Below are 19,889 nucleotides of genomic sequence, written 5' to 3' on the forward strand. Positions count from 1 at the left end.
ATAACTAAATACTACATCTTTATTTAAAAGAACAAAATGTGCAAGTGTAAATCACAAAGATGCTAATCCATAAATTTTATTGAAAAGATTACATTTTACATTTCCTTTTAAGTGACATTTTAATGTGATATTTGAAACTATGTGGATTTACCTTTTTACTTTTAATTTGAGGCCCCCTGGTGTTGGAGATGTGAGAGGAGACCAAGTGAAATGTGGGAAGGGAGATCTAAACAGATATGCTTGGTGGTTTGGATATGTCTTTCCATGCATATATGTTTCTTTTTAGTAAACCCCATGGAATAACTTTATGAAGTGTACTAAACAGCATTCAATGGAGGGTGGACCCTAAAGGTCAGAAAGGAGTTGTTTTGCTTTTTTTTCAAGAGTTATAGAGCATCCCATTCCTTTGGTTTGCTCCTTGTTGGTGTCCCTTACTGAGCATAATCGCTTGACACAATGCAGTCTATTGAAGCTCAGATTGCACACTGTTCCTGCAACATTTCTACAGGTGGAGCGCTATGATACAATTGTAACAGAATATAACAAAATAGTATTATCACAAAAGTAGAACATGATACTTAAGTAAACTGTTAGATGGTCCTGAAGAGCTTCATTTGAGAATACAATTTATCTTCCTCTTTTTCCTCAAATATCAGGCTATTATAAAATAGAAAAAATCAAACATCGTACACACTGTGTGATACAATTTTAAATACACAATCTCCCCCTCTGTAGTTCCACTCACAGATTAAAATACTGCTCAGTATATCGGCTTGTCTTTTTTTCTTTTCTTTTTTTCAGATCCCAACCTCCAACATATAGCAGATGGCGCAGGCTCATACCGTAGAAAGCACAAGGGAAATACAATATATAGTGTAACACGTTTTTAATCATATATAAATTGAAAAAGATTAAAAAAGGCCTACTCTTAGCTGTGGTGACTACTCTCACGAGAGTCACCACAGCTAAAAAATGACTTTTTCTCACTTTTGCTAAAAATAATGAAAACAACCTGCTAAATAGATTATACTGTTTGTCTTGAGTTTTGTTTAGAAATACCCAATGTTTTTTTTGTTGTTGCTTTTTTCTACACATTATTTTTCCCCCATGGTATGAGGGCATAAATTGCATTGGCCTGCTTCAAAGATACCCGAAATAGCACATGGGGCAGAATGAACAGCTTTGGGGAAAAAAATGGTTTCAAAACAGCAAAACGCTTCTTGTTCTTATTGCCCGATAACCCATAAAAACATTGGCTATTTCTAAACTCAGGACAAATAGTAGAATCTATTTAGCAGATTTTTTCATCAGCTTTTTTGGATGAATAAGTGAGAAAAAGTTTTGTTTTTTTTCAATTTTTCATTATATATATAATATATTAGGAAATTAGATAATATGATCAAAAAATGGTATCTGAACAAAGCCTATATAACGTGTGTGGGTACACTAAATGAGTGACATCTAAGCACAAGAACCGAAAAAGTGTTAAAACATCCTCGGTCCCAAAGGGTACAAAAAAGTAAAAGACTGGTCCTTAAGGGGTTAAAAAAAATCTCCTCCTTTATCATGCTGATATTTACATGTATTTACATGTTTTTATTCACATACCTTCCCCTCCCAAACCCCTTTCCTTTCATACAGTCCTAACCTCAACATCACATGTTCTATGCGCTGCCCTTGGGTTTTTATGACCGAAGGGCATTAACTTGCCCTTTGCCACATTAAACACAAGTTGCCACGGCTCTGAGTATTTGTATAGTTTACCTAAATCATTTGGCATTTGACTTATCCCTCCAAGAACATCAATATAGCAAAATAATACACATATAAATAACTTTTTCTGCCTATGTGTTTGATTTCATACACTTGTTAGCAATGGGTGCAGCCGAAACACCTAAACTCAATAGTTAGGAGGGGTGCCCCAATACTTTTGGTCATATAGTGTATCTATATCTATCCATTCATACAAACGCTGCAGCCTGGATTGTGAATGTGTCCCTGCGATGTCCTGTCATCCCCTCTAGATGGCAGTGAAGCCACACTTAACCCGTAGAAGACCATAAAAGAAACAGCCATAATATTTTGGAGGGCTTAATGGCATTATTGGGATTTTAAAAAGCGAATGGCAGCGGTGGGAATTGAACCCACGCTCTCATTGAGACTGGAGCCCACCTCCTCCAGTGCCTTCTACCAGTAGGCCACGCTGCCTTACATCAACTGTCACTTGTGGTTGTCATTTAGTACCTTCCTTTGTCTTGTGTACGATCAGCGCAGACATGTGTGTGTATATATATATATATATATATATATATATATGCAGAATGTCTATCCCTCGCATGCTTAAACTCCTTCACTCTATTAACCTCTACCACTTCTGTACTTCTGTTGCAAGGCTATTCCATGCATCCACAACCTTTGTAAAGTAATATTTCCTGATTTGCCCCTCTAATTTAAATCTATGTCCTTTTGGTTTTGGTAGTTTCTCTTCTTTTAAATATACTCTCCTCCTTTATCTGGCTGATTCCCTTTATGTATTTACATGTTTTTATTCACATACTGTTACCTCCTCCGTCGGGCTGCCGGCAGGGACGCCGAGACGCAGCCCGCGCAGTCGGCTCCCTGCTGTTGCCGTCACGGTGAGCTGCCGCCAGGTCCGTTCTCCTGCGAGACGCGCGTCCCCGGCGATTTCGAGGGATAATTCCGGGGCGCGCGCCTCTACGTCGTGAGAGCCGTTCGTGCATGCGCGAACGGCTAATCTTATGAATATTCATGTCGCTCTTAAAGCGACATTTATTCTTTTTCCTCCTCCCCCTAATTAGGAGGGTAGGAGGATCCATATTGTTGGAGGGATATTTAAACCCTCATTTGGCACTACACCATTGCCTGTGTTAGTGCCTTTTTGCCTTTCACTAGCGTTTGAATCCTGATTAAGCTTTCTGGTATTGACTCCTGCTTGAACCTGACCTCCGTTATATTGCTGCCTGCCCTGACCTTTGCTTGTGACCCCGGCTACTCTTTTGCCTGACCCCTCGGATACCGTTATTATTATTTATTTATTTTTTGTTCCTGAGTTCCACCTTTCATTATTCTTGGTGGTGTACGATCTGTCTCCTGTGCCTGGTGGCAGTACGTCCTCTCTCCTCCAGAGGGCGCTGATTCTGCAGCGCGGATCCAGAACCTGTACCCCGGTCGTGACACATACCGCCCAAACCCCTTTCCTTTCATACAGTCCCAACCTCAACATCAAATATTTTATGCATTCCCCTTGGTTTTTTATGCCCCAGGGGCTTTATCTTGCACTTATCCACACAAAACACCAGTTGCCACGGCTCCTGAGTGTTTTTATAGTTTACCTAAATCATTTGGCATTTGGCTTAGCCCTCCAGGAACATTAATATAGCAAAAATACACATATAATTAACTTTATATGCCTGTGTTTTTGATTCCATACACGTGTTAGCAAAGGTGTGCGGCTGAAACACCTAAACTCAATAATTAGGAGGGGTGTCCCAATACCTAGAAGAAGGTAGAAGGTAAGCAGGCATTGCAAGAGTGAGAATCTGACTATACACACCAAGAACCCTGGAGCTCAGACCCTGAGTGTTCCAGGTATCGGCGGGATAGGCAGTGGTATTAAGCTATGGGGTTTGCATATAACGACCAATACTAGTACAAAGGGTGATATCCATAATCATTAGTATTAAAAACCATAAGTGTACCTACAGCATTAATATGTTCAGTGAAGCAAGCATGTAGGATCTGAAGACAATTTAGTTTCAAAGATGTATTTTGTTCTGAAACAACTTCAAAGGAACAGTGTGTCTTACAGCACTTTCTTTCTTTGCTTGGCGTTTAAAAAGAGGGTGTGGGTAACTGGGTGATATATTATTTGGGCAAGAGTGAGATCAAGGTTCTTTTTATGAGCTAAGAAATCCTAGTACAATAAAGTATGAAGAAAATGGAACTAATCGTCAAAAGAACCAAAGTAAGCAGATGTCTTGTCAAGTTTGTACATAACCATAGTTTATGAACCTCCTAAGAGACTGTAAGCTCACAAGACCAGGGATCTCTTTTCCTTCTTTACCAGATTTCTGAAATACATACATCGCCTACATAGCCGTGGTGACTACTCTCACGAGAGTCACTAACAATGCATAGAGTCCGTCTCTAGCAAAGGTTTGCTCTTTAAAGACAAAATCTTTTTGTTTTGTTTTTTTAAAATCCTCATGAAATGTTGACAACGCTTTATAGAATGTTACTTACATAAAAATACCGTATTTGCTCGATTATAAGAGAAGGTTTTTTTTCAGAGCAAATGCTAGTCTGATGCAGACCTTCCCCGGCTGTCAAAAGATCAGAGTTCCCCGCACCGGTGTGGCACGCAGACAACCCCCGCTGCTAGCCACGCCTCCTTCCGGCTGCAGCGTGAGTCTACACGCTGCCCCAGCTACATGACAGGAGACTCAGAAGTGCCGGTAAGTGGGGCGGGGGGGAGTGTTAAATGGGGGGCATAAGGCATTTCTGGAGGCAGGGTGCTTTGTGAAATGCCTTTTAACCCCCTTAATGCCACTCTGCCTCCAGAAATGGCTTTTTAACCCTCTATACGCCACTCTGCCTCCTGAAATGCCTTAAACCTCCCTATATGCCACTCTTCCCCATAATATGCCTTTTAACCCTCTAAGTGCCAGAGTGGCATATAGGGTTAAAAGGCATATCATGGGGCACAGTGGCATATAGGGTTAAAAGGCATATCATGGGGCACAGTGGCATTTAGAGGGTTAAAAGGCATATCATGGGGCACAGTGGCATATAGGGGGTATAAGGCATTTCTGGGGCAGATGTGCGTTACTGGGGGGCAGGTTGGAAAATAGAAGGAAATAAAACAAAATATTTTTCTCAGTCATAGCTTTTATTAAAAAAATAGTTTAAATGAATTAACATTTACGGGTAAAACTTTTTTCCTATAGGGTCGTCTTATATTCAGGCTTTTTCTTTTTTTCCTAAATTAATATTAAGATTTGGGGGGTCGTCTTATAATCAGGGTCGTTTTATAATCTAGCAAATACGGTATATGGTTTTTAGTAATTAGCTAAAAGCTTCCAATGTTAAGCTTACCTCTGCTGCCCACTTCTGTAATGTCCTTTGTTTCTCTTGTGGTTGGTCAAACTGGTGACCAGGGGAGGGCTGGCAGCCTAAGGCCTGGGGGGCAAGTCTAGTCAAGTGGCCCATTGCGCCACCAAAGCGGGTGCGAGCGACATTGATAGCAGTCACTCCACCGGCGCCTAATGAAATTAAAGCGGCGTCTTTTAAGACGTGGGACAAAGAGCTGAGGAATGGCCATTGGGTCTGACTGCTGCATGATGCAGGGGCGTACCTAGAGTATTTGGCACCTGTGGCAGATCCTGTATGTGCCCCCCCCACACACACACACACACACTTTAAAACTGCATAGTTTCTATGGTTAGGCAAACATTGACAGGGGTACAGCATAACTGTTATCATTATATACTTAGGGATTACGCTGTACCACTGTCAATGTGTGCCTATACATTGAGCCAGACACTGACAATACTGCAGTACAACCCCTATCACTGTATACTAAGCCAAACATTGATGTGGTGTAGGCCTACCACTTCAGTGACTGGCTTAGTATATAGTAGGGATGCACCGAAATTAAAATTCTGGACCTAAACTGAAAATTCAGCATTCATTTGGCCAAAACCGAAAATAAAAACGTTTCAAATACTTTATTTGTAAGTAACACACCAAAATTAGACAAAAAAAAAATCGATAACAATATTAATATATATATATATATATATATATATATATATATACATATACATATATATATATATATAAATATACACATATAATTAACAGCAATCACAATCCTATCATGCCCAAGTTCTAGCATGTACTGGCTGACTTAGCATAAGGATAGACGTGTGATTGCTGTTTGCAACCATATATATCTATTAATACTGTTATTGCATTATTGGACGAAAAAAAATAAAAAATTGACAACAGCAATTACACTCCTATCATGCCTAGGCAGCCTCCCTATGCCATGCTATCCCCCCACACTTCCATGCAATCTGAAACCCTCATTCACAAACATTCATCATAAACTACAGCATAACACCCATCCCTCTCACACACTTACTAATATTTTCCTACCTTTCCTCTGGCACTGTCACTTTTCCTACTCCTCTTCATTCTTCCTCTTCTTCTCCCTCTTCTGTGTCCTGTCCTTCCGGTGTGCGGAAGCCTGTGGGCGTGGCTTCAGTGTTGTGCGCCGGGATTTGACATCAATTCCTGACACACAGCCACAGTTGCCGCGCGCTTCGTTTTCGGAGGCGTGCCGGCACCCCTCAGCTAGCGGCACGCCAGGCGGACCGCCCCCCACCAGGTACACTACCTGCACGGCGGCCAGTCCCGATGGCAGCCGCTTAGTTTTTAACTTTGCGGCTGCCATGAATGGTCGTCTGCCGGCCGGCCGCCCGGCCAGCCATCCGGCCCGGATTCAGGGCGGCCTGGGGGGCAATTGCACGGCGGCCAGTCCCGGTGGCAGCAGCTTAGTTTTTAACAGTGCAGGCACTGGCAGTGCATATACCTGTTTGGATTAACACAGAAAGTGGGTGACAAAGACGGTTTCCTTAGCCAGGAGTCCTGGTCAACGGAGCTGATACCAAGGAGAAATATAAGAAGAAGAGAAGAAGTAGAGCTGGCTGAAAGAAGACGCGTTGGGGCCAGCGGACAAGGTAGAGCAACTTTTTTATTATTTAGAAATAAATATTCATTAACAATGATTATGAGAATAGTCAAAGCTTTTTTTTCTTTATCATTTTAAATATTGGATGAATGGGTGAGGTGGTGGCCACGATGGGGTCCTGCTTGGTGCATAATGTCCCTCTTGTGTAGCAGATTTAGTCGTTTACAAGATAGAAATTATCAGGAAAGACTAAAGTATCTTAATATATATATAGCTTGGAGTAAAGAAGATGATCAGAGATGCAATAGAAGCATTTAAATATTTCAACGGGAATTAACATAGTAGAAAAGGCAAGCTTATTTAAAAGGAAGAACAATGTTAGAACAACAGGTCATAGTCTAAACCTAGAGGGTCTGAGGCTTAGGGGCAATTTAAGTGTCAAGTTAACCCTTTAAGGCTGAAGACTCGTGGGGTTATGTTTGAGTGTGGGAGTAGGGCAGTTTTGGATTTCTGGGGAGACTCCTTACCTGCTTGCCCAGTCCCTTGTCTGGGGAGCACAGGGTGTTGGAACCAGACTCCCATGCACTAGCCGGCCATGGGGGGTCTGCAAGCCAGGAAACACTCGATGCGCCTGACCGGGACCTAGCCACAAATTCATGGAACTGTGCGGCAGCTAGGGACCGTGGCGATGCCTGCCGACAATTGGAACAGCGTCGTTACGGATGCTCTTTTGAGGGTACATTAAGCTTGTGGTGGGCAATACTTGGTGATGGTTACAGAGAGCGAGCTCGTTTGGGAACCGTGGTTTAATTACCGATTTCTAGGACTGGGGTCTACCCAGCAGCGGCTGTGGTACTCTGCCCGGCTACCGCATGGACTATTCCCGGGAATGTATCCAATGCTGTCGCTCAGGGTACCAACGTCGGATCACGTCGCTTTTTGGATCATAGAATCTTTGGACGCTGAGCTCTCTAATGGTACCCCGGGATTGACACCGCTCTACCGGGATCACCCTGAAATAGTGACTCTTTGTCGGGTGGGCATAGCTGGCCATAGACCTGTATGGTGGTTCTGGGCTGCCTGGTGGGTGATGGGATTATACCTTTAATCCAATCATGTTTGCTGTAAATATATATATATATATATATATATATATATATGTGTGTGTGTGCTTTCCTTAGTAAAGAAAATTCTGTTTTACCCCTACACTAAGTCTCGGCTAGTGCTTGGGGGAATATACAGGTTTAATCACTTTAGCAATTAAGCTTTCAGTGGCAAGGATGATCTCTACAGTTCTCATCTGTGGTCAAATTCTGTGTTTCTATCAAGTCATAAAAATGACATGCATAAAGATTTTGGGTTTAAACGGTCGTTTATTACAGACGCTTGGTTATATTTGGACATTGCGTTAGCTGTTGTAAAAGAAAGCTCTTTATATAAAAAGGCAAAGAAGCTCAGCCGCCCACTTCATGTCTTGGCTCTGTTGTGGGGGCTGGAACAGGTACAGAACTGTGACCCGCTCCCGGATTCCTGCTAGACATACCTTGCGTCGGGGTAAGGGGAGAGTGGCGGGCAAGGGATCCTCTCTCACGAGAGCTTCCCCTGCTGGAGGAGCGTGGCTTCAGACGGTGCAGGATTAAAAAATCCGGAGGTTCCAGTCTCTTTACCCTGGCGTGGTCCTCGCTTTGATATCAAGTCGGTTGCATTTTTGTTCGGCATGTTCCCGACCCTTGGCGTTCCTGACCTTCCTTTTGCTCAGCGATTCGAATTTGTTTCCGTCCTGTGTGTGACCCGGTCCGCCTGACTACGCGCTCTGGAATTTAACCCCTGACTAGCCATCTAGTGTATGACCTTTGGACGCCTGACGTCCCGCTCTGGTTGTGATTCTGAGCTTGACTACATTTGTTTTTTTGTGGTTTCACTAATTTAGCGAATCGTGCCCCAGACACGATTTTCCCATTCTCTGTGGTATTCAGTTTCAGAAACTTCACCTGGCATACTCAAGAACTATCATTTTAACATATTTATCTACTTATTCTGGAGCCTCCTCACTGTTAGGATCATCGGTACCCTGGTGGACGTTACTTGGGGTTTTTCCACTTGTACTGTTTTGCTGGGAGAAGAACTTTTGCGGCGAGTTCTCCGGCAAACGGTAGACGAGACAAGAACAATAGTACCGGTGCCGGCATTGTCAATACCCGTCTGGATCTGTGTCACACAGAAAGTTGGCGACAAAGGTGTTCTTTTTGCTTTTGTCATTGAACACATTCAGCTAACGACTGTGTATGCTTTAGATTTAATAGATGTGTTAAATTAGTTAGATGTGTTTTTACAATAAATAACTAAAACATTTGATGTCAATTTCACAGTAACACCAAATTTCAATGACATAAAATCAAATTGGTAGTCCAAAAATAAGTTTCATTAGCACAGCATTGTAGACTTTTTGGAATAATACCATTTTAACTAAAGGTGATATTAATTTGAAAGAATTACTCATAGACCGCAACAATTATGAGAACAAACCTTTTTATTTAATAGTAAACATTGTATGGATAGTTTAAAGATGGAGCTGCCTCTGGACTCACGAAGAGTCATTCTTCAGCACGGAGGAAAGAAAAAACCTTGTTTTATTGAAGGAAATCTCTGGGAAGCCATGGCTCGAAGAACTGCCCCTCCCTCTGGGCACTAAGAGGCTAACTCTGACTAGTACTAAAATGTAAAGAATTTTTTTCTTAAAATGTCATAGCAACAAGAAATACATACAAACGTTGACAGTCTTCAAATCTGTTGATGGAAACCTGACGCTCTGCGGATCTCTTTGCCGGGGAGCCGACACTCCGCAGATCATTTTGCCAGGTAGCCAGCTGTCTTGAGATGGTCCTTCAAAAGTGTTTGCGCTCTGTGTGTGTGTGTGGAGAGCCAGCATAACATATGAGACTTCTAGTATGATGACACAATGATAGCTGGCAGGAGAGGTTCCATTGGTCACAAAGCACGTTGAAGCATATAACTAAATTTAAAAGAACAAAATGTGCAAGTGTAAATCACAAAGATGCTAATCCATAAATTTTATTGAAAAGATTACATTTTACATTTCCTTTTAAGTGACATTTTAATGTGATATTTGAAACTATGTGGATTTAACTTTTTTACTTTTAATTTGAGGCCCCCTGGTGTTGGAGATGTGAGAGGAGACCAAGTGAAATGTGGGAAGGGAGATCTAAACAGATATGCTTGGTGGTTTGGATATGTCTTTCCATGCATATATGTTTCTTTTTAGTAAACCCCATGGAATAACTTTATGAAGTGTACTAAACAGCATTCAATGGAGGGTGGACCCTAAAGGTCAGAAAGGAGTTGATTTGCTTTTTTTTCAAGAGTTATAGAGTATCCCATTCCTTTAGTTTGCTCCTTGTTGGTGTCCCTTCCTGAGCATAATCGCTTGACACAATGCAGTCTATTGAAGGTCAGATTGCACACTGTTCCTGCAACATTTCTACAGGTGGAGCCCTATGATACAATTGTAACAGAATATAACAAAATAGTATTATCACAAAAGTAAAACATGATACTTAAGTAAACTGTTAGATGGTCCTGAAGAGCTTCATTTGAGAATACAATTTATCTTCCTCTTCTTTTTCCTCAAATATCAGGCTATTATAAAATAGAAAAAATCAAACATCGTACACACTGTGTGATACGATTTTAAATACACAATCTCCCCCTTTGTAGTTCCACTCACAGATTAAAATACTGCTCAGTATATCTGCTTGTCTTTTTTTCTTTTCTTTTTTTCAGATCCCAACCTCCAACATATAGCAGATGGCGCAGGCTCATACCGTAGAAAGCACAAGGGAAATACAATATAGTGTAACACGTTTTTAATCATATATAAATTGAAAAAGATTAAAAAAGGCCTACTCTTAGCTGTGGTGACTACTCTCACGAGAGTCACCACAGCTAAAAATAATGAAAAAAACCTGCTAAATAGATTATACTGTTTGTCTTGAGTTTTGTTTAGAAATACCCAATGTTTTTTTTGTTGTTGCTTTTTTCTGCACACTATTTTTCCCCCATGGTATGAGGGCATAAATTGCATTGGCATTGCACACAGGGCCGATACTACCTACGGGCAAGGTAGGCGCCGGCCTATAGCGCACTCAGCCTAGGGCCTTCAGCCAGTCTTGCATACACCTTTACAATAGTCGTCATAGGCCGGATGTGCTAACAGACACCCCAGTCGCTTTCAGACACTCTCACATATAGCATATCACAGTCAACTGAGGCCGGATGTGCCGACAGACCACCGTCGCCTTCAGCCAGTCTAGCATACACCTCTACTACGGTCGCCATGGGCCGGATGTGCTAACAGAAACCCCAGTCGCTTTAGGCCACTCTCACATTCACTCATATCACGGTTGACTCAGGCCGGATGTCACAACAGACACCACTGTGAGCTTCAGTCAGTCTTGCATACACCTCTATTACGGTCACCATAGGCCGCATGTGCCAACAAACACTAGTTGCTTCTGGCCACTCTCACATATACCCATATGACTGTCGCCTTAAGTCGCATGTACCAACAGACACCGGCGTCACCTTCGGCAAGTCTCACATACACCCCTACTACTGCCGCCTTAGGCCGGTTGCACCAAAAGACATCCCATCTACCTTTGGCCTGTCTCGCATACACCCGTACTGTGGCTGTGGGTCGGTTGCGCCAAGAGACACCACCGTCGCCTTTGGCAAGTCTCACATACACCCCTGCTACTGCCGCCTTAGAATGGTTGCGCAAAGAAACAGCACAGTTGTCTTCTGCCAATTTTACATACACCCACATTATGGTCAATTTAGGCCAGTCTCACATACTCTGCTATTACGGTCACTTTAGGCCGGTTGTGCCCACAGACACCACCGTCTCCTTCGCCACTCTCACATATACCCATTTCACAGTCACCTTATGCAGATGTGCCAACAGACACCAACATCGCCTTGGGCCAGTCTCGCATAAAACCCTATTACGGTCTTAGGCTGGTTAAGCCAACAGACACCACCGTCACCTTTGGCCAATCTCACATTTACTTACATCACGGTTGACTCAGGCCGGATGTGCCAAGAGACACCACCGTCGCCTTTAGCCAGTCTTGAATACACCTCTACTACGGTCGCCGTAGGCCGGATGTGCCAACAGACACCACCGTTGCCTTGGGTCAGTCTCACGTATACCCCTACTACTGTCGCCCTAGAACGGTTGTGCTAACAGACACCCCAGTTGCTTTCACCCACTCTCACATGTACCCATATTACAGGCAACTGAGGCCGGATGTGCCAACAGACACCACCGTCGCCTTCAGCCAGCTTGCATACACTTTTACTACGGTCGCCATAGGCCGCATGTGCCAACAAACACCAGTTGCTTTCGGCCACTCTCACATATACCCATATGACTTAGGCTGCATTTGGCAAGAGACACCACCGTCGCCCTCAGCAAGTCTTGCATACACCTCTACTATGGGTGCAATAGGCCGGATGTGCCAACAGACACCACCGTCGCCTTGGGCCAGTCTCGCATATACCCCCTACTACTGTCGCCTTAGAACGGTTGTACTAACAGACACCCAGTTGCTTTCACCCACTTTCACACGTACCCATATCACAGTCAACTGAGGCCGGATATGCCAACAGACACCACCGTTGCCTTTACCCAATCTCACATTCACTCATATCCCGGTTGACTCAGGCCGGATGTGCCAACAGACACCACCGTCGCCTTGGGCCAGTCTCGCATATACCCCCTACTACTGTCGCCTTAGAACGGTTGTGCTAACAGACACCCAGTTGCTTTCACCCACTTTCACACGTACCCATATCACAGTCAACTGAGGCCGGATATGCCAACAGACACCACCGTTGCCTTTACCCAATCTCACATTCACTCATATCCCGGTTGACTCAGGCCGGATGTGCCAACAGACACCACCGTCGCCTTGGGCCAGTCTCGCATATACCCCCTACTACTGTCGCCTTAGAACGGTTGTGCTAACAGACACCCAGTTGCTTTCACCCACTTTCACACGTACTCATATCACAGTCAACTGAGGCCGGATATGCCAACAGACACCACCGTTGCCTTTACCCAATCTCACATTCACTCATATCCCGGTTGACTCAGGCCGGATGTGCCAACAGACACCACCGTCGCCTTCAGCCAGTCTACCATACACCTCTACCACGGTCGCCATAGGCCAGATGTGCTAACAGACACCCCAGTTGCTTTCAGCCACTATTAAAAATACCCATATCACAGTCACCTGAGGCCGGATGTGCCAACAGACACCACCGTCGCCTTCAGCCAGTCTCACAAACTACTCACCGTCGCCTTCAGCCAGTCTGACAAACTACTATGGTTGCAATAGGCCGGATGTGCCAACAGACACCACCGTCGCCTTGGGCTAGTCTTGCATATACCCCTACTACTGTCGCCCTAGAACAGTAGTGCTGACATACACCCAGTTGCTTTCACCCACTCTCACATGTACCCATATCACAGTAAACTGAGGCCGGATGTGCCAACAGACACCACCGTTGCCTTTACCCAATCTCACATTCACTCATATCACGGCTGACTCATCACATTCACCAACAGACACCACCGTTACCTTTACCCAATCTCACAATCACTCATATCACGGTTGTCGCAGGCCGGATGTGCCAACAGACACCACCGTCGCCTTCAGCCAGTCTAGCATATACCTCTACCACGGTCGCCATAGGCCAGATGTGCTAACAGATACCCCAGTCGCTTTCGGCCACTATTAAAAATACCCATATCACAGTCACCTGAGGCCGGATGTGCCAATCGACACCACCGTCGCCTTCAGCCAGTCATGCATACACCTCTACTACGGTCACCATAGGCTGGATGCGCCAACAAACACCAGTTGCTTTCGGCCACTCTCACATATACCCATATGACTGTCAGCTTAGGTCCCATGTGCCAATAGACTCCACTGTCGCCTTCTGTCAATCTCACATATACCCATATCACAATCTCCTTAGGCCGGATGTGCCAACAGACACCACTGTCGCCTTGGGCCAGTCTCGCATATACCCCTACTACTGTCGCCTTAGAACGGTTGTGCTAACAGACACCCAGTTGCTTTCACCCACTCTCACATGTACCCATATCACAGTCAACTGAGGCCGGATGTGCCAACAGACACCACCGTTGCCTTCAGCCAGTCTACCATACACCTCTACCACAGTCGCCATAGGCCAGATGTGCTAACAGACACCCCAGTCGCTTTCAGCCACTATTAAAAATACCCATATCACAGTCACCTGAGGCCGGATGTGTCAACAGACACCACTGTCGCCTTGGGCCAGTCTCGCATATACCCCTACTACTGTCACCTTAGAACAGTAGTGCTAACATACACCCAGGTGCTTTCACCCACTCTCACATGTACCCATATCACAGTGAACTGAAGCCCGATGTGCCAACAGACACCACCGTCGCCTTCAGCCAGTCTACCATACACCTCTACCACGGTCGCCATAGGCCAGATGTGCTAACAGATACCCCAGTCACCTGAGGCCGGATGTGCCAACAGACACCACGGTCGCCTTCAGCCAGTCTCACAAACTACTCACCGTCGCCTTCAGCCAGTCTCACAAACTACTATGGTTGCAATAGGCCGGATGTGCCAACAGACACCACCGTCGCCTTGGGCTAGTCTTGCGTATACCCCTATTACTGTCGCCTTAGAACAGTAGTGCTAACATACACCCAGTTGCTTTCACCCACTCTCACATGTACCCATATCACAGTGAACTGAGGCCGGATGTGCCAACAGACACCACCGTAGCCTTCAGCCAGTCTAGCATAGACTTCTACTACGGTCGCCATAGGCCGGATGCGCCAACAAACACCAGTTGCTTTCGGCCACTGTCACATATACCCATATGACTGTCAGCTTAGGTCCCATGTGCCAATAGACACCACTGTCGCCTTCTGTCAATCTCACATATACCCATATCAAAATCTCCATAGGCCAGATGTGCTAACAGACACCCCAGTTGCTTTCAGCCACTATTAAAAATACCCATATCACAGTCACCTGAGGCCGGATGTGCCAACAGACACCACCGTCGCCTTCAGCCAGTCTCACAAACTACTCACCGTCGCCTTCAGCCAGTCTCACAAACTACTATGGTTGCAATAGGCCGGATGTGCCAACAGACACCACCGTCGCCTTGGGCTAGTCTTGCATATACCCCTACTACTGTCGCCCTAGAACAGTAGTGCTGACATACACCCAGTTGCTTTCACCCACTCTCACATGTACCCATATCACAGTGAACTGAGGCCGGATGTGCCAACAGACACCACTGTTGCCTTTACCCAATCTCACATTCACTCATATCACGGCTGACTCATCACATTCACCAACAGACACCACCGTTACCTTTACCCAATCTCACAATCATTCATATCACGGTTGTCGCAGGCCGGATGTGCCAACAGACACCACCGTCGCCTTCAGCCAGTCTAGCATATACCTCTACCACGGTCGCCATAGGCCAGATGTGCTAACAGATACCCCAGTCGCTTTCGGCCACTATTAAAAATACCCATATCACAGTCACCTGAGGCCGGATGTGCCAATCGACACCACCGTCGCCTTCAGCCAGTCATGCATACACCTCTACTACGGTCGCCATAGGCCGGATGCGCCAACAAACACCAGTTGCTTTCGGCCACTCTCACATATACCCATATGACTGTCAGCTTAGGTCCCATGTGCCAATAGACTCCACTGTCGCCTTCTGTCAATCTCACATATACCCATATCACAATCTCCTTAGGCCGGATGTGCCAACAGACACCACCGTCGCCTTGGGCCAGTCTCGCATATACCCCTACTACTGTCGCCTTAGAACGGTTGTGCTAACAGACACCCAGTTGCTTTCACCCACTCTCACATGTACCCATATCACAGTCAACTGAGGCCGGATGTGCCAACAGACACCACCGTCGCCTTCAGCCAGTCTACCATACACCTCTACCACAGTCGCCATAGGCCAGATGTGCTAACAGACACCCCAGTCGCTTTCAGCCACTATTAAAAATACCCATATCACAGTCACCTGAGGCCGGATGTGTCAACAGACACCACTGTCGCCTTGGGCCAGTCTCGCATATACCCCTACTACTGTCGCCTTAGAACAGTAGTGCTAACATACACCCAGTTGCTTTCACCCACTCTCACATGTACCCATATCACAGTGAACTGAGGCCCGATGTGCCAACAGACACCACCGTCGCCTTCAGCCAGTCTACCATACACCTCTACCACGGTCGCCATAGGCCAGATGTGCTAACAGATACCCCAGTCACCTGAGGCCGGATGTGCTAACAGATACCCCAGTCACCTGAGGCCGGATGTGCCAACAGACACCACGGTCGCCTTCAGCCAGTCTCACAAACTACTCACCGTCGCCTTCAGCCAGTCTCACAAACTACTATGGTTGCAATAGGCCGGATGTGCCAACAGACACCACCGTCGCCTTGGGCTAGTCTTGCGTATACCCCTATTACTGTCGCCTTAGAACAGTAGTGCTAACATACACCCAGTTGCTTTCACCCACTCTCACATGTACCCATATCACAGTGAACTGAGGCCGGATGTGCCAACAGACACCACCGTAGCCTTCAGCCAGTCTAGCATACACTTCTACTACGGTCGCCATAGGCCGGATGCGCCAACAAACACCAGTTGCTTTCGGCCACTGTCACATATACCCATATGACTGTCAGCTTAGGTCCCATGTGCCAATAGACACCACTGTCGCCTTCTGTCAATCTCACATATACCCATATCAAAATCTCCTTAGGCCGGATGTGCCAACAGACACCACCGTCGCCTTCAGCCAGTCTCACAAACACCCATATCACGTTGCCTAGGGACGGATGTGGTAACAAACACCAACGTCTTCTTCAGTCACTCCCACATACACCCCTACTATGGTCGTTTTAGGCCGATTGCGCAAACAGACACCACCATCGCTTTTAGCCTGTCTCATATACACTAGGGCTGCAACAACTAATCCATAAAATTAATAATAATCGATAATGAAAATCCTGGCCAATGCATTTCATTATCGATTAGTTGAATCGATTTTATCAATTATAAGATGAGGGTTTTTTCAGAGAAAATGCTCTGAAAACTACCACTCATTTTATAAATCGGTTCATTCAATGTCACTTACAGCAGTTACTACTTATGTCCCTCCCTGCAGTCACACTGATGATTGGCGCCCCCTGCCCCTTCCCTTATAGTGTCCACACTGCTCAGCAACTCATCAAACGGTAAGTATAAAACTAATATTTGGGCTGCTGAAAATTAGGGGATGTGGGGGTTAATTTAGGGACAGTTATGGTTTATGGGGTGTTTAGGGTTAATTTAGTGGCAGTTATGGTTAATGGGGTCTTTAGGGTTAATTTAGGGGCTGTTATGGTTGATGGGGTGTTTAGGGTTAATTGAAGGGCAGTTATGGTTAATGGGGTCGTTAGGGTTAGTTTAGGAGCATTTATGGTTAATGGGGTCTTTAGGGTTAATTTAGGGGCAGTTATCGTTGATGGGCTCTTTAGGGTTAATTTAGGGACAGTTTTGGTTAATGGGGTCTTTAGGGTTAATTTAGGGGCAGTTATGGTTAATTTAGGGACAGTTATGGTTAATAGGGTCTTTAGGGTTAATTTAGGGGCAGTTATGGTTGATGGGGTGTTTAGGGCTAATTTAGGATCAGTTTTGGTTAATGGGGTCTTTAGGGTTAATTAAGGGGCAGTAAAGGTTGATGGGCTCTTAAGGGTTAATTGAGGGGCAGTTATGGTTAATTTAGGTGCAGTTATGGTTAATGGGGTCGTTGGGTTAAATTAGGGGCAGTTATGGTTGATTCGGTCTTTAGGGTTAATTTAGGGGCAGTTGTGATTGATGGGGTCTTTAGGGTTAATTAAGGGGCAGTTATGGTTAATGGGATATTTAGGGTTAATTTAGTGCTGAGGGTTAATTTAATAAGGTTAACTTAAGGTGCTGTTAGAGGTTAAGGGGTGCAAACTAAGGGGAATCTAAATAAAGTATTGTGTCAGTTAGCTGTGAACAAGTCTGTGAATCTATGAGGGCACTATGGCATATCTGGGGGGTATAAGGCATGTGTGGGGGTATAAGGCATATCTGGGGAGGACGGAGTGGCATATCTGGGGGTATAAGGCATATCAGGGGGCAGAGTGGCATATCAGGGGGTGTAAGGCATAAGGGGTATATAAGGCATATGTGGGGAGGGCAGAGTGGCATATCTGGGGATATATGGCATATGTGGGGAGGGCAGAGTGGCATATCTGGGAGGCAGTGGGGCAAGCCTGGGCTCAAATGGGGCAGGATGGGAAATAAAAACAACATGCATTTTTACCAAAGGTTTCTTATTCTGCTATTTGTTTTTAACATCCTGTTTGTTTATTAAATTATTTTAAATAAATGAAAAAATTACATTTATTTTTTTATCTGATTAATCGAATAATCGAAAAAATAATCGGACAACTAATGAAAATAATCGTTAGATGCAGCCCTAATATACACCCATATCACTGTCGCCTTAGGCCGGATGAGCCAAAAGACACCACTGTCGCCTTGGGCCAGTCTCACATATACCCATATCAGGGTCACCTTAGGCCATGTGTACCAACAGACATCACGGCGGCCTTAAGCTTGTCTCACATACACCCATATCACGATCACCATAGCCCAGATGTGCCAACAGACACCACCGTCGCTTTAGACGGGTCTCACATACACACCTACCATGATTACAAGGATACATAAGTATGAAGGACTCCATAGCAGAGCGTAGGGCTCCAGGATTTTGTGTTAACTCTACAGCTCTGCTTACCAGAGCAGAGAAAAATGCTTGTTTTTCCAGTATGGTTTTTTTAAGTATGTGGTTTGAGTGATTAACCATGAATAATTATAGTGTGTGATAATTGGCACTTATTTGTACAAAATATATAGTGTAGATAACAGTGCAGCAAATCACTTTAAATCACCAATAAAAGATAATAAACTTTAACCATCAAGTGACAGTGTGCATCAAAAATTATAAATAGAAAGCCACTTATCTTAGTTTCTTCCAATGACCTCAAGGAAAGATCCATTAACCATTTGCTTCTACGCTGCTTACAGTGCTTTGCTCAAATCTATTGGCACGACGTATGGGTTATGAACAATATGAACAGCGCCAGTGGTTCAACATGAGCTCCAGTTCTTGGTAATCCTGTCCAACAAACATTAAAGTTACACAAGTAATGTTCAGAAACATTAATTGCAAATGGATATGGCTATGGCTATCGTCTGAATGGTAAAAAGTTTAAAGGTTTGGTACACTTTAAACATATTGACATTGATACATGAATTTGTTTTCTGTTTAAAACACTGCCAAAGAACACCGTTGGCAATGGTTATCTTTTGAAATAGAGCAAACTAATTCTTCTATACTAAAATGTGTACCACTTTATTGAAGTAGAAATTAAATGCAAAAGCAGAATATCCCTCACCATAAAGCCCATAAAGGCAGCCTGCAATAAACTGGATAAAGTCATCATGGCTTTAGAAAGCAGGTCTAGAATTAAGTATCTTGCACTAACAGCCATATCTGGAAACACCAAATGCTACAAAAAATTCTGTTATGAATGATGATCGCATCTCTAACTTGAGGAAGTATTGTTGCACAGACACCCCCCATTGCTTAATCAGATGGCGCCAAAGAGAAAGGTTACAGTAGACACCTGTCTTCCTCCAGCCGAGTGCTAAGCCCAATCCTGCTCCTACACAGGGAGACCAACCTGAGCCGCCACCTACGTAGCTGGCAGCTGTTATCCCTTTAAAACAAAAAGTTCCCATGAAGAAAAAAAACGTCAGACCTGTATCTGTTTGAGATCACCAATTCTTCATCCTATAGAAGAAGTGACTTTCAGATATACCGACTGAAACCCTGACACACACTGCGAGGTAGCTACCAATATCTATATCTCCCTCCATGTCCCTTCCCTGCACACTCTGAGTGTGCAGGGAAGATTTCCAGAAAGCAAGTGTCTATTGTTGCATTATGCTGTCATCAA

Source organism: Sceloporus occidentalis, unplaced genomic scaffold, assembly GCF_023333645.1.
Source record: "Sceloporus occidentalis isolate IW3139 unplaced genomic scaffold, rSceOcc1.0.p SCAF_65, whole genome shotgun sequence".
Taxonomy (NCBI): domain Eukaryota; kingdom Metazoa; phylum Chordata; class Lepidosauria; order Squamata; family Phrynosomatidae; genus Sceloporus; species Sceloporus occidentalis.